Here is a 16,189-nt window from a genome sequence, read left to right as displayed (position 1 = left end):
AGGGGGGGGGGTGTTAGAGTTATATTATTGATGTCCTTTGGCCTTTCACATTCTAGTCTCTTGGCATTCTCTTGTAGCCTTTTGGCATCCTCATGTATGTGTATATATGTTGGCTTTGGCCTCCTAATAATACAAGTTGCTATTCTCAACACCTTGGTTCTCCCGGTACGCTGGCCCTTTAATTCGGGGATCTATTTCCTTAAAACAGTTGGGTAAATTGATTGGAAAAAAATCGATGGGGCGGGCTGTTATCACGGGGAGGGGTGGGGACCTTGTTCGATCGATGGGTGGTGGTACAAACGAACGATGTACGAAGTCGCCCATTAGGAGTAGAGATCAGGCTGGTGTTTCGTAAGTAAACAGGCTAATTATTGTTATGATTCTGGATTTGATTTCTCTCCCAGCTTGGCGCTATGAGGGTGGGACAAACCATGAAAGAGATGCGAACGACCGCAGACTCCTCCTTTAGAAGTAGAGAGAAAAAGAGATTAGTACATTGGATTTTTTTCCTTAAAGTCCGTTTTTTTGTTTCCTTATAACCCGTTATTTGTTTCATAAAGCAAATTGTATTGATGAGATGGATTGATTGATTGGGTAAGTTAGGAAAGTTAGATATGTGACTTTTTATACGGTAGGAAAGTGTTTAATGAAATAGTGGAGACAAAATAAACCGGTGGGTGGTGGGAGGGAGGACGAAAAAACCCAACGAAAATGAACCGTGGATACTATTCACCAACTCAGACATTAGGAGTAGAGATGATAATACTGGAAGGGATAGAGGATAATGACGACACGATGCAGATTGATGCTACATAATCAACTACCAATCCCTGGAAGTAAAAGCGTTACAGGACAAAATGTATTGACAAGAGCAATGGGCTACACTTCTGCACTGGCATTGTCTGTGTATTCAACTTTTTGGTAAGATTAAATATAGATCTGATATTTTTTAGTAAATGGTGGGCGAGGGAGATAAGATGCATAATGATACACAATGAACCAATCCCTCTTCCCATAATATAAGAGTGTTTTGAACACTGGTGTACTGTACAAAACGTTCTTATATAATGGGATGGAGGGAGTAGCTATTAATGTCAGTACAGTGATAAACGACGTTCAGTCCTTACAAGAGGACTACAGAGCTAACCTATTAAAAATCATTGGGTTGATTCTAAATTAATGTAAGAGTCCATACGGATCTTATAATGTCCACCAAATGGATGATAACGAGGCTAACATGTGTAGTGATGCTACATAATCGACCAGCTATGAAAGTAAGTATGATCATACAGGGCAAGAGGTACTCACAAGAGCGATGCAATGTGCAGTATAGTTGCGAGATTATGTGGTCCCTTGAGAAAGAATGTTCTTTTGCAAACAATTTTCATACAAGTGAGACATTAAGGCAAATGCAAAAATGTAGTTCAAATTGTGATGTGATATCATAGACATTACCTTACGCTGCTGACGAGACCAATGTGTAACAAGATTATTCCAGCATCTGTCTGATAAATGTAGCACAAAGACTTTACAGAAATTTTGTTTGGAGGCTTGCCATCGAAGTGCGCTTGCCTCATGTAGGAATGATACTTCATCAACGAGTTCTTGAAAAGCGCAACCAACCCTTGCTCGTATTGACAATCCAGTTTGGTCCTCGCCTATTTAAAAGAATGAAATCTGTGTCTTCTATCAGCTGAAACATATGCAGTAATTACTGATAACCCATAAGTATAGGGGATCGCAACAGTTTTTGAGGGTAGAGTATTCAACCAAATTTATTGATTCGACACAAGGGGAGCCAAATAATATTCTCAAGTATTAGTAGCTGAGTTGTCAATTCAACCACACCTGGAAACTTAATATCTGCAGCAATGTATTTAGTAGCAACGTAATATGATAGTAATGGTAACTATGGTAAAAGGTAACGGTAGAAAAAATAATATTTTTGGTGTTTTATAGTGATGATAACAATAGCAACGGAAAAGTAAATAAGCAAAGAACAATATATGGAAAGCTCGTAGGCAATGGATCGGTGATAGAGAATTATGCCGGATGCGATCGATCATGTAACAGTCATAACCTAGGGTGACATAGAACTAGCTCCATTTCATCAATGTAATGTAGGAATCTATTCCAAATATAGTCATACATGCTTATGGAAAAGAACTTGCATGACATCTTTTGTCCTACCCTCCCGTGGCAGCGGGGTCCTATTGGAAACTAAGGGATATTAAGACCTCCTTTTAATAGAGTACCGGACCAAAGCATTAAAACATAGTGAATACATGAACTCCTCAAACTACGGTCATCACCAGGAGTGGTCCCAACTATTGTCACTTCGGGGTTGCCGGATCAGAACACATAGTAGGTGACTATAGACTTGCAAGATAGGATCAAGAACTCTCATATATTGATGAAAACATAATAGGTTCAGATCTGAAATCTTGGCACTCGGCCCTAGTGACAAGCGTTAAGCATAGCAAAGTCATAGCAACATCAATCTCAGAACATAGTGGATACTAGGGATCTAACCCTAACAAAACTAACTCGATTACATGATAAATCTCATCCAACCCATCACCGTCCAGCAAGCCTACGATGGAATTACTCACACACGGCGGTGAGCATCATGAAATTGGTGATGGAGGAAGGTTGATGATGACGATGGCGACGAATTCCCCTCTCCGAAGCCCCAAACAGACTCCAGATCAGCCCTCCCGAGAGAGTTTAGGGCTTGGCAGCGGCTCTGTATCGTAAAACGTGATGAATCCTTCTCTCTGGGTTTTTCCTCCCTGAAAGTGAATATATAGAGTCAGGGTTGAGGTCGGTGGAGCGTCAGGGGGGCCCACGAGGCTGGGGGCGCGCCCAGGGGGTAGGGCGCGTTCGCCACCCTCATGGACAGGTGGAGGCCCCCCTGACGTGGATCTTCATTCCAGTATTTTTTATATATTCCAAATTAATTCTCCGTTGATTTTCAAGTCATTCCGAGAACTTTTATTTCTGCACAAAAATAACACCATGGCAATTCTGCTGAAAACAGTGTCAGTCCGGTTTAGTTCCATTCAAATCATGCAAGTTAAAGTCCAAAACAAGGGCAAAAGTTTTTGGAAAAGTAGATACGACGGAGACGTATCAACTCCCCCAAGCTTAAACCTTGGCTTGTCCTCAAGCAATTCAGTTGATAAACTAAAAGTGATAAAGAAAAACTTTTACAAACTCTGTTTGCTCTTGTTGTTGTAAATATGTAAAGCCAGCATTCAGGTTCTCAGCAAAGATTATGAACTAACCATATTCACAATAACATTTAGGTCTCATATTTACTCATATCAATGGCATAGTCAACTAGCGAGCAATAATAATAAATCTCAGATGACAACATTTTCTCAAAATAATCATGATATGACAAGATGGTATCTGGCTAGCCCTTTCTGAGACCGCAGAACATAAATGCAGAGCACCTTTAAAGATCAAGGACTGACTAGACATTGTAATTCATGGTAAAAGAGATCAAGTCAAGTCATACTCAATGTAAACTAACAGTAATGGATGCAAATGACAGCGGTGCTCCCCAACTAGTGCTTTTTAATAAGAGGATGATGACTCAACATAAAAGTAAATAGATAGGCCCTTCGTAAAGGGAATCAGAGATTTGTAGAGGTGCCAGAGCTCAGTTTTGAAATAGATATGAATAATATTTTGAGCGGTATACTTTCATTGTCAACATAACAACCGAGAGATCTCGATATCTTCCATGCTACACACATTATAGGCGGTTCCCAAACAGAATGGTGAAGTTTATACTCCCTGTCCACCAACAAGCATCAATCCATGGCTTGCTCGAAACAACGAGTGCCTCCAACTAACAAGAGTCCCCAGGGGAGTTTTGTGTGCAGTTATTTTGATTTGATTTGCATAAAGCATGGGAATGGGCATCCCGGTGACCAGCCACTTTCTCGTGAGTGAGGAGCGGAGTCCACTCCTCTTGAGAATAACCCGCCTAGCATGGAAGATACAGACAACCCTAGTTGATACATGAGCTATTCGAGCATAAAAAACAAAATGTTTATTTGAAGGTTTAGAGTTTGGCACATGCAAATTTACTTGGAACGGCAGGTAGATACCATATATAGGTAGGTATGGTGGACTCATATCGAATAACTTTGGGGTTTATGGAATTGGATGCACAAGCAGTATTCCCGCTTAGTACAGGTGAAGGCTAGCAAAAGACTGGGAAGCGACCAGCTAGAGAGCGACAACGGTCATGAACATTCATTAAAATTAATCAACACCGAATGCAAGCATGAATAGGATATAATGCACCATGAACATAAATATCATAAAGGCTATGTTGATTTTGTTTCAACTACATGCGTGAACATGTGCCAAGTCAAGCCACTCGAATCGTTCAAAAGAGGATACTACCCTATCATACCACATCACAACCATTTTAATAGCATGTTGGCATGCAAGGTAAACCATTATAAGCTCCTAGCTAATTAAGCATGGCATAAGCAACTATAATCTCTAATTGTCATTTCAAACATGTTTATTCATAATAGGCTGAATCAGGAACGATGAACTAATCATATTTACGAAAACAAGAGAGGTTGAGTTCATACCAACTTTTCTCATCTCAATAAGTTCATCATATAATCATCATTATTGCCTTACACTTGCACGACCGAATAGTGTGGATAATAATAATAGTGCACGTGCATTGGACTAAGCTGGAATCTGCAAGCATTCAATTCAAGAGAGAAGACAAGGTAACATGGGCTCTTTGTTAGATCAACAATAATGCATATAAGAGCCACTCAACATTTTCATTATTGTCTTCTCCTCTCGACCCCCAAAGAATAGGAAAGGAAATAAAACTATTTACATGGGAAAGCTCCCAACAAGAAAAAGAGGAACAGGAAATCTTTTTGGGTTTTCTTTTTAATTACTACCACTACAGGCATGGAAAGTAAACTAGCTAAAAAAGCTACAACTATTTTTTTTGTTTTTCTTTAGGTTTATCAAACACACAAGAAGAAAGCATAAAAAGGGAAATAAACTAGCATGGATGATAGAATGAAAAAGTATGAGCGCCGACAACTAGCATGAGTGTGTGAACATAGATGTAATGTCAGTGAGAAATACGTACTCCCCCAAGCTTAGGCTTTTGCCTAAGTTGGTCTATGTCCACGGCTGGCCTGGCGGATATCCAAAGTTGTACCTGGAATAAGTGGAGGGGAGCCACCATGGGCCCACGAGGCAGGGGGCGCGCCCAGGGGGGTAGAGTGCGCCCTGGACCCTCGTGGCCAGGTGCTTGCTTCCCCCTGCTGTGTTCTCAGTGCCAGATATTCTCAAATATTCTAGAAAAAATCATATTTAAATTTCAGGGCATTTGGAGAAGTTTTATTTTCGGGGTATTTTTTATTGCATTGATAAATCAAAAAACAAACAGAGAAATAATATTTTTTTCTTTATTTAATATAAATATCAGAAAGTAAAAAGAGGGTACAGAGAGTTGTGTTTTCTAACTTCATCCATCTCATGCTCATCAAAAGGAATCCACTAACAAGGTTGATTAGGTCTTGTTAACAAACTCATTTCGAGTAACATGAAACTGGAGAAATTTTGAATAACGCTATGTTACCTCAACGGGGATATGCATGTCCCAAACAATAAGAATATCATATTTTTTCTTGATAGTAGGAAGAGGAAATTCAAAACCTCCAATAGTAATTGTTGAAATTTTTCCAATAGAATTGATACTATGGACTTCAGGTTGTTTCCTCGAAATGTGTACCGTGTGCTCATTACCATTAACATGAAAAGTGGCATTGCCTTTGGTGCAATCAATAACAGCCCTTGCAGTATTCAAAAAGGGTCTTCCAAGAATAATAGACATACTATCGTCCTCGGGAATATCAAGAATAACAAAGTCCGTTAAAATAGTAACGTTTGCAACCACAACAGGCACATCCTCACAAATACCGACAGGTATAGCAGTTGATTTGTCAGCCATTTGCAAAGATATTTCAGTAGGTGTCAACTTATTCAAATCAAGTCTACGATATAAAGAGAGAGGCATAACACTAACACCGGCTCCAAGATCACATAAAGCAGTTTTAACATAATTTCTTTTAATGGAGCATGGTATAGTTGGTATTCCTGGATCTATAAGTTTCTTTGGTATTCCACCCTTAAAAGTGTAATTAGAAAGCATGGTGGAAATTTCAGCTTCTGGTATCTTTCTTTTATTAGTAACAATGTCCTTCATATACTTAGCATAAGGATTCATTTTAAGCATATCAGTCAAATGCATACGCAAAAAGATAGGTCTAATCATTTCAGCAAAGCGCTCAAAATCCTCATCATCCTTTTTCTTGGATGGTTTAGGAAGAAAAGGCATGGGTTTCTGAACCCGTGGTTCTCTTTCTTTACCATGCTTCCTAGAAACAAAGTCTCTCTTATCATAATGTTGATTCTTTGATTGTGGGTTATCAAGATCAACAGCAGGTTCAAACTCTGCTTCATTGTCATTACTATGTTGAGCATCAACATGAACATCATTATTAACATTATCACTAGGTTCGTGCTCATTACCAGATTGAGTTTCAGCATCAGAAATAGAGATATCATTGGGATTCTCAGGTGTGTCAATAACAGGTTCACTAGAAGCATGCAAAGTCCTATCATTTTTCTTTTTCTTCCTCTTAGAAGGACTAGGTGCATCTATATTATTTTTCTGACAATCTTGCTCAATTCTCTTAGGATGGCCCTCGGGATACAAAGGTTCTTGAGTCATTTTACCACCTCTAGTCATAACTCTAACAACATTAGCATTCTTATTATTCAATTCATTGAGCAAATCATTCTAAGCTTTAAGTACTTGTTCTACTTGAGTGGTAACCATAGAAGCATGTTTACTAATAAGTTTAAGTTCACCTTTAACATTAGCCATATAATCACTCAAGTGTTCAATCATATCAGCATTATGTTTCAATTGTCTACCAACATAAGCATTGAAATCTTCTTGCTTAACCATAAAATTATCAAACACATCTAAGCATTGGATAGCAAACTTAGTAGGAGGGATTTCAGCTTTATCATATCTATAGAGAGAATTTACCTTTACTACATGTGTCAGGTTATCAAGACCACATGTTTCTTCAACAGGCAGTAAATTAAGACCAAGTATTTCTTCAATAGGAGGTAAATTCTTAACATCTTCAACTTTAATACCTTTTTCTTTCATAGATTTATTTGCCTCTTGCATATCTTCAGGACTGAGAAATAGAATACCCCTTTTCTTCGGAGTTGGTTTAGGAAGTGTCCAATTATTTTCATTAGTCAACATATTATTCAATAGAATTTCAGCTTGATCAACAGTTCTTTCCCTGAAAACACAACCAGCACAACTATCCAAGTGGTCTCTGGAAACATTGGTTAGTCCATTATAAAAGATATCAAGTATTTCATTTTTCTTAAGAGGTTAATCAGGAAAAGCATTAAGTAATTGGAGAAGCCTCCCCCAAGCTTGTGGTAGACTCTCTTCTTCAATTTGCACAAAATTATATATTTCCCTTAAAGCAACTTGTTTCTTATGAGCAGGGAAATATTTAGCAGAGAAGTAATAAATCATATCCTGGGGACTACGCACACAACCAAGATCAAGAGAATTAAACCATATCTTAGTATCACCCTTTAATGAGAACAGAAATAATTTAAGGATATAATAGTAGCGATTTTTCTCATCATTAGTGAACAGGGTAGCTATATCATTTAATTTAGTAAGATGTGCCACAACAGTTTCAGATTCATAGCCATAGAAAGGATCAGATTCAACCAAAGTAATTATCTCAGGATGAACAGAGAATTCATAATCCTTATCAGTAACAAATATAGGTGAAGTAGCATAAGCAGGATCATATTTCATTCTAGCATTCAGGGATTTTTTTTCAGCTTAGCTAATAGTTCCTTAAGATCACTCCTATCATTGCAAGCAAGAAAGTCTCTAGTAGTTTCTTCATCCATAACATAACCCTCAGGAACAACAGGTAATTCATATCTATGGGGAGAATCTTCATCATCACTTTCATCAATATTACCAGTTTCAATAATTTCATTCTCTCTAGCCCTAGCAAGTTGTTCATCAAGAAATTCACCAAGTGGCACAGTTGTATCAAGCATAGAAGTAGTTTCATCATAAGTATCATGCATAACAGAAGTGGCATCATCAATAACATGCGACATATCAGAATTAATAGCAGAAGCAGGTTTAGGTGTCCCATGTTTACTCAAAACAGAAGGTGAATCAAGTGCAGAGGGGGAAATCTTGGTTCTTTGATCTTTCAAGTTCTTCATAATGATAAGCAGATATAAATCCCAAGTGACTCAAAGAATAGAGCTATGCTCCTCGGCAACGGCGCCAGAAAATAGTCTTGATAACCCACAAGTATAGGGGATCGCAACAGTTTTCGAGGGTATTTTATTGATTTGACACAAGGGGAGCCAAAGAATATTCTCAAGTATTAGCAGCTGAGTTGTCAATTCGACCACACCTGGAAACTTAATATCTGCAGCAAGGTATTTAGTAGCAAAGTAATATGATAGTAGTGGTAACGGTGGTAAAAGGTAACGGTAGAAAAAGTAATATTTTTGGTGTTTTATAGTGATGATAACAATAGCAACAGAAAAGTAAATAAGCAAAGAACAATATATGGAAAGCTCGTAGGCAATGGATCGGTGATAGAGAATTATGCCGGATGCGATCGATCATGTAACAGTCATAACCTAGGGTGACACAGAACTAGCTCCAGTTCATCAATGTAATGTAGGCATGTATTCCGAATATAGTCATACGTGCTGCTGGAAAAGAACTTGCAAGACATCTTTTTCCTACCCTCCCGTGGCAGCGGGGTCCTATGGGAAACTAAGGGATATTAAGGCCTCCTTTTAATAGAGTACCAGACCAAAGCATTAATACATAGTGAATACATGAACTCCTCAAACTATGGTCATCACCGGGAGTGGTCCAGACTATTGTCACTTCGGGGTTGCCGGATCATAACACATAGTAGGTGACTATAGACTTGCAAGATAGGATCAAGAACTCTCATATATTGATGAAAACATAATAGGTTCAGATATGAAATCATGGCACTCGGGCCCTAGTGACAAGCATTAAGCATAGCAAAGTCATAGCAACATCAATCTCAGAACATAGTGGATACTAGGGATCAAACCCTAACAAAACTAACTTGATTACATGTTAAATGTCATCCAACCCATCACCGTCCAGCAAGCCTACGATGGAATTACTCACACACAGCGGTGAGCATCATGAAATTGGTGATGGAGGAAGGTTGATGATGACGATGGCGGCGGATTCCCCTCTCCGGAGCCCCGAACGGACTCCACATCAGCCCTCCCAAGAGAGTTTAGGGCTTGGCGGCGGCTCCGTATCGTAAAATGTGATGAATCCTTCTCTCTGGATTTTTTCTCCCCGAAAGTGAATATATAGAGTCAGGGTTGAGGTCGGTGGAGCGTCAGGGGGCCCACGAGGCAAGGGGCATGCCCAGGGGGTAGGGCGTGCCCCCCACCCTCGTGGACAGGTGGAGGCCCCCCTAACGTGGATCTTCGTTCCAGTATTTTTTATATATTCCAAAATAATTCTCTGTTGATTTTCAGGTCATTCCGAGAACTTTTATTTCTGCACAAAAATAACACCATGGCAATTCTGCTGAAAATAGCGTCAGTCCGGATTAGTTCCATTCAAATCATGCAAGTTAGAGTCCAAATCAAGGGCAAAAGTGTTTGGAAAAGTAGATACGACGGATACGTATCAATTACCATGAATAACGTTAGTACATTGCTTATGTGTAAGTTGCAGAGGAAGACTGGAAATTGTTTTGTGTCTGCGGTATAATATTTCCATGAAGGAAAGATGCGCACAAAGTTACTGACAACAATATAAGCTTCGTCTTCTAAACTGGGAAGAAATGGAACATGGGTCCTATTTGCGGCAATTGGGGCTCTCTCTTGTTTGAAAAGGGATCTGGCAACTGGATTTGGTGTACTCTTTGCTGGAATGGGGGTTTTATGTCGTAGAGCAGGTGCTATGTCAACTGGCATCATCATACTGTTTGTTGCAGTTGGGATCTGTTGAGTTGGGGCATGAGAGATGATCACTGTAGTAGGGCTAGAGTCTGCTAGAGTTGGGGCCGTGTTTTGTGGGTCAGGTGATATTGCAACTACACCTAATGGGTTATTTGATTTATCAGGTGTCACTACCTTTTCTAAATACTTTACTCGTGCTCCTCCATGATCAGCAATCGCCCTCTTCCTTTTGAACGTCTGATACACAAGAACAACATTTGAATGGATAAATATGGTATGATGATAGATGGAATATGTACTGAAAATGGATAGGCAGGGCATATTGACATACACGATGTGTAAACTAAGCTAATGGTAGTGCAACAATGTAGAAGCAATGCAAAGCATCAGTTGCAAGATATGTGCGACCAATATAACCCTGGAAAGTTAGAGCAAGCACCTTGATGGGTGAATAAGTGTCGGTGTACAAAAGTAGGGGCCCTTCTGTACCCCTTTACTTGTGCATGGGCAGTCGTAGCCACACCTGCGGCCGGGTTCGGCAGGGACAAGATGGGCTTCCACCGACAAGAGCCTTCCCAGGGCGGCTTACATGGCCCCGGCAAGTGCCTTGCCGGGGCAACTTGCCCAACACCAGCAAGACTGCCACCCTTGAGCCTGAGAGTTATGACGCCATCAACAAGCATCAAGACCGAGGCTCGGGACCGCCTACATGGTGGCATGCAAATCTTTGTGGAAACCAAAGGCCTGCAGGCCTAGGTGAGCACCAGCAGTTGAAGACCCTCAGCAAGACCTGAGGGAGTCCTGGACTAAGGGGTCCTCGGGCGTCCGGCCTGTTAGCCATGGGCCGGACTGATGGGCTGTAAAGAAACAAGACCGAAGACTCTCTCCGGTGTCCGGATGGAACACTCCTTGGCGTGGAGGCCAAGGTTGGCGTCCCAATATGAATTCCTTTCTCTGTGACTGACCTTGTGTAACCCTAGATCCTCCCGGTGTCTATATAAAACGGAGGACTTAGGGCCAGTTCTTTTCGGCGATTCTCCCAGAATCGTCCCCCTCCCCAGCTTCTCCCAGAATCGCCACTCCATATTTTTTTACAATCCTATCTACTTAAGGTCTAATTATCTAGGATTGTAAAAAACATATGGAGTGGTGATTCTGGGGGAAGCTGGGAAGGGGGCGATTCTGATAGAATCGCCCAAAAGAACTGGCCCTTAGTCCGGAGGGGGACGAATCATTGCCATAGTCATACAGGCTAGGCTTTTAGGGTTTAGCCATCTCGATCTCGTGGTAGATCAACTCTTGTAATACTCATATTCATCAAGATCAATCAAGCAAGAAGTAGGGTATTACCTCCATAGAGAGGGCCCGAACCTGGGTAAACATCGTGTCCCCTGCCTCCTGTTACCATCGACCTTAGACGCACAGTTCTGGACCCCCTACCCGAGATCCGCCGGTTTTGACACCGACATTGGTGCTTTCATTGAGAGTTCCACTGTGCCATCCTCAAAAGGTTTGATGGTTCCTTCAATCATCCACAACGACGCTGCCCAAGGGGAGGTCTCCCTCCCTGGACAGATCTTCATGTTCGGCGGCTTCGCACTGCGGGCCAACTCGCTTGGCCATCTGGAGCAGATCGACAGCTACGCCCTTGGCCGTCAGGTCAGATTCGGGAGCTTGAACTACGTTGCGAATATCCGCGAAGACTTGATCTTCCACGGACTCGATACCACGGCAATCGCTCCTCGTCACCTCGATGAACATGACTTAGATCTTTCATCGGGCCATACCCAGGAAATTGCACCTGTAACCGCTCTGGCCTTAGATCTGGAGCAGATCGCGCCATCCGAGGACAGGAAGCTTAACCCCGCCATGGAAGCCGCAGACTCCACGGCGTTGGAGCCACACACAGACCTAAATTCTGGTAATGCCAGTATCACCGGAACCTCGGACTCGTTTCCGGTTATAGGATCCGAACTATGTGCGTCCGCGCATGTTGAACATAATTGGTCATCGATCGCTGAATTCAGCGCCACAGACATCTTCTGGCACTCACCTTTGGGCGATGTGCTGAACTCATTAAAAAATCTATCCTTAGCAGGGGATTCATAGGCGAACTATATCCGGTTTAAACTAAAAGCTGAGGACAGGGAATTTTGCTTCGCACCCACCACCCACTTCATAGCCACTGTCGAAGACTTAACCGACATGCTCGATTATGGCTCCAAAGACATCGACGGTATGCACAACGATGCAGATGAGGAGCATGGCCAAAACCCGCCATTTAACGTACGCGGGACGACCACCTCTTCGTATGAGTATACATGGTGGATACACCTAAAGAACCTAATGGCGACGACAAAGAAGACCCGGTCAAGGATAAACCTCCCGGGACACAGCCTAAGCGCCGACGTCAGCGGTGCCGCTCTAAATCACGCCACATCAAAGACAGCAACACCGGCACGGGAGACGAAAACACTCCGGACGATGCCGAAGACAGAGAAGATCCCGACGAACGAACTGTTGAACAGGACAATCGGGAAGATGGGCAAGTTAGCCCTAATGAACAGGCCATAAACGAAGACTCGGAGGATAGTAATTACCTGCCATTCTCTGAGAATGAGGTGAGCCTCGGCAACGAAGATTTCATCGTGCCTGAAGAACCTCTTGAGTAGGAGCACTTCAAGCGCCAGCTAATAGCCACTGCAAGAAGCCAGCGGCAACTTCAAGCTGATCAAGATCTGCTAAATGATAGATGGACTGATGTCCTGGCAGCTGAAGAATATGGCCTTAAGTGCCCAGCCAAAAGTTACCCGAAGCGCAAATTGCTACTATAGTTCGATGATGAGGTGCTGGAGCCCATACCATCACAATGCAATGGGATTGATCGACTACCACGTGGTCGAGATAAAGTGGCAACTCAAGCCGAACACCAGCCCACCCCGCCTCATTATAAAGGCAAAGATAAAATAGCTCGTGGTCATAGATATGACCTCGGCAGGACCTAAACAACAGAGCAGGGCATACCAGATCGATCTACGGATCGCGAGAACGTACCTCGACACCTATCGGCGGCTATCTATTCGGACGTGGCAAGCCTAGTCATGCACGGGCCGAACACCGCAGACAGACTCCATCGGAGCTACATCACGATGCGGCCTGATATAGAGGCGCCACACACCCTCTTTGCTTCACTGACGAAGTAATGGGTCACGAATTCCCAGAATGGTTTAAACCCGTAAATATCGAATCATATGATGGAGCAACTGACCCCGTGGTGTGGATCGAGGAGTTTATTCTCCACATTCATATGGCTCGTGGAGACGACCTCCATGCCATCAAATACCCCCCCTTTAAAACTCAAAGGGCCAGCTCGGCACTGGCTAAACAACCTGCCCAAAAATTCTATTGGCGGCTGGGAGGACTTGGAAGAGGCCTTCCTTTAAAACTTCCAAGGTACATATGTCCGGCCACCAGATGCCGATGACTTAAGTCACATTGTCCAGCAACCCGGAGAGTCAGCCAGGAAGCTTTGGACTAGGTTCTTAGTTAAAAAGAACCAAATCATCGACTGTCCGGACGCGGAAGCCCTAGCGGCCTTCAAACACAGCTTCCGTGGCGTGTGGCTCGCTCGCCACCTCGGTCAAGAAAAACCAAAATCCGTGCCAGCCCTTACCGCTCTGATGACCTGTTTTTGCGCGGGAGAAGACAGCTGGATCTCTCGTAAAAGCAACAGCGCCAGCGATCCAGGCACTTTCGAAGTCCGGACAGCAATGGCAAACCACGACGCAGCAAATACAAACGCCGCAATGATAACGAAAGAACGCATGACACGGCGGTTAACGTTGGATTCAGTGGCCCCAAATCTGGTCAACGAAAGAAGACATTTAAGGCTAACAGAGATGGACCATCCAATTTGGACAAAATATTGGACCAGCCTTGCCAGATTCATGGCCACCCCACCAAACCAGCTAATCATACCAACAGAAGTTGTTGGGTCTTCAAGCAGGCCGACAAGATCAATGCCAAGCACAAGGGGAGGAAGCCGCCAGACGATAGCGACGACGAAGAGGGTCACCAACCAAATACCGTGGGTCAGAAACAATTTCCCCCCGAAGTAAAAACAGTGAACATGGTATACGTGACACACAACTCTACAGGGGAGCAGGAGAAACACTCCCTCCGGACTGAGGATCACACTACGGCGCCCTCAGCCAAAGTACAAAGCGGTCTAATTAAACCGAATACCTTGTTGGCCATTAAGCCACCGGTCTCCATTCAATAGGATCGACCAAGTTCAGAGCAGGACTAGCAGTTAGGCTTTCGCCGTCCGCCTCATATACCCGCGAAATATGTACCGCGCATACATAACTATGCACTTCAAATAGCCTGGGCATCGGCGGAAGCACAACATGGACAGATCTACAAGTACTCCCATAAACTACTTCCTTTTTCCTTTTTTTAAAAAATCACTCTTTCTTTTTCCATCATCCTTTGCCACAGGTAGCGCAAAGGCTGGTCATCTCATGGACGGTATCAGAGTATGGGTTCATAAATTCACCCAAAGGCTACTCCTGTTGAGGAGCCCCTCCACCGAGGAAAGGCGGCGCAGACGTTCGACAGGAGGTCCAAAATAACTTTTTGTAGACCACACTCCTGTAAAGTGCATGTTTCCTCAGCCGCCGACCCCTAGCATGTCAAATAGCCGGGGTTGTGGCGTTATTATCTATAAAATGACAATTGGCATGTCACTTAGGTTCTAGTCAATATACTCTGTATCCGGTATTCACTTTTCTATAAAGAACCGAATTTTGCTCCTTTTGGTTGTTTCACACACCCACCCCGGCATACCTTTCCAGGGGCTTGGCATAGGAACAAAATAAGTTGCCAATAAAGTCCGAACAGCTTCATAGCATACTTCGGCGTCGCAAGCTCGGCCTTATATGCATCAGCTCTGAATCATGTCTTGGGTCAATAGTTGGGTTGCCCGGCTCCTGTGCTTGCTACCTTACGTTCCGCTCTATCGGCTAGGGTAGTAAAGGGAGAACTACTACGATTGTGTTTCCAGTTCATCTGGTCAAACACCTCAGTAGAGAAAGCCGAAAACAGACTATCATGATGCGGCGAGAGCTGGTCAACCGCTCGACGACTTAATGGGATCTTTTGAGATTCCCCCGCATTATACGAAGGACCTTCTTTCGGGTCATACATGTAACGCACCGCATTGGGATAACTGCGTACATAATAGGATCTATATCGTAGATCCACCATAAAACTCCTATGGCTAAGTGAAAGTGTTAATGCCCTATAGTCCGATTTCCTAGTTCACCACATTGACACCTCCTCCTTTTTGGACCAAGAAGTTGGGTTAAGAGTGATCAATTGCTTTTCTGAACACCCCCATATTTCCTACGAGGGGGCTGAAGCCGACGATTGGAAATCTTTCAGATTATATAAAAACGACCACGCAGGAGGATTCAAAGCTTTTAAGCAACTCTAAAATAAACTTTATTACTTCATAATACCATTTTGCACAATGTCAATACATCTCACTCAAATATCATATCTTTCGAGCACTGACCCTCTATCAACTGGGCAGCCTCTAAGACATCTTCGAAATAATGCTCTGGTGCGTGATGGTCCTTGCCCTTGGGTGGACTCTTCGCTGCAACATCGATGGCCTTCATCTTCGTCCAGTATGTTTTCACACAGGCAAAGGCCATCCGTGCACCTTCAATGCACATTGATCGCTTAACGGCGTCGATGCGCGGCAGCAAGTCACTGCACCAAATCAAAATAACTATCCGGAATTGGCTCGGTCGGCCACAGCCGGACTACGACGTCTTTCATGGCAGCGCCGGATATTCGGTGCAATTCTGCCCATTGGTTCATCTGCTCGTTTAGCAACAGTGGGCGCTTTGACGCACCAAATTGCGACCAGAAAAGCTTCTCCGTTGCATACCCTTCTTGCGCTTGGTAAAATTGCGCCGCATCGGAAGCACTCTTCGGCAAATCCAACAAATCATCTAGAGAACTCCACACTTGATTAAGCGGGGCATAATTCGGATCGCCAAACTTAGTT

Source organism: Triticum urartu, chromosome 2A, assembly GCF_056163025.1.
Source record: "Triticum urartu cultivar PI428250 chromosome 2A, HENAU_Tu73, whole genome shotgun sequence".
NCBI classification, from domain to species: Eukaryota; Viridiplantae; Streptophyta; class Magnoliopsida; order Poales; family Poaceae; genus Triticum; species Triticum urartu.
Note: the sequence above shows the minus strand (reverse complement) of the source record.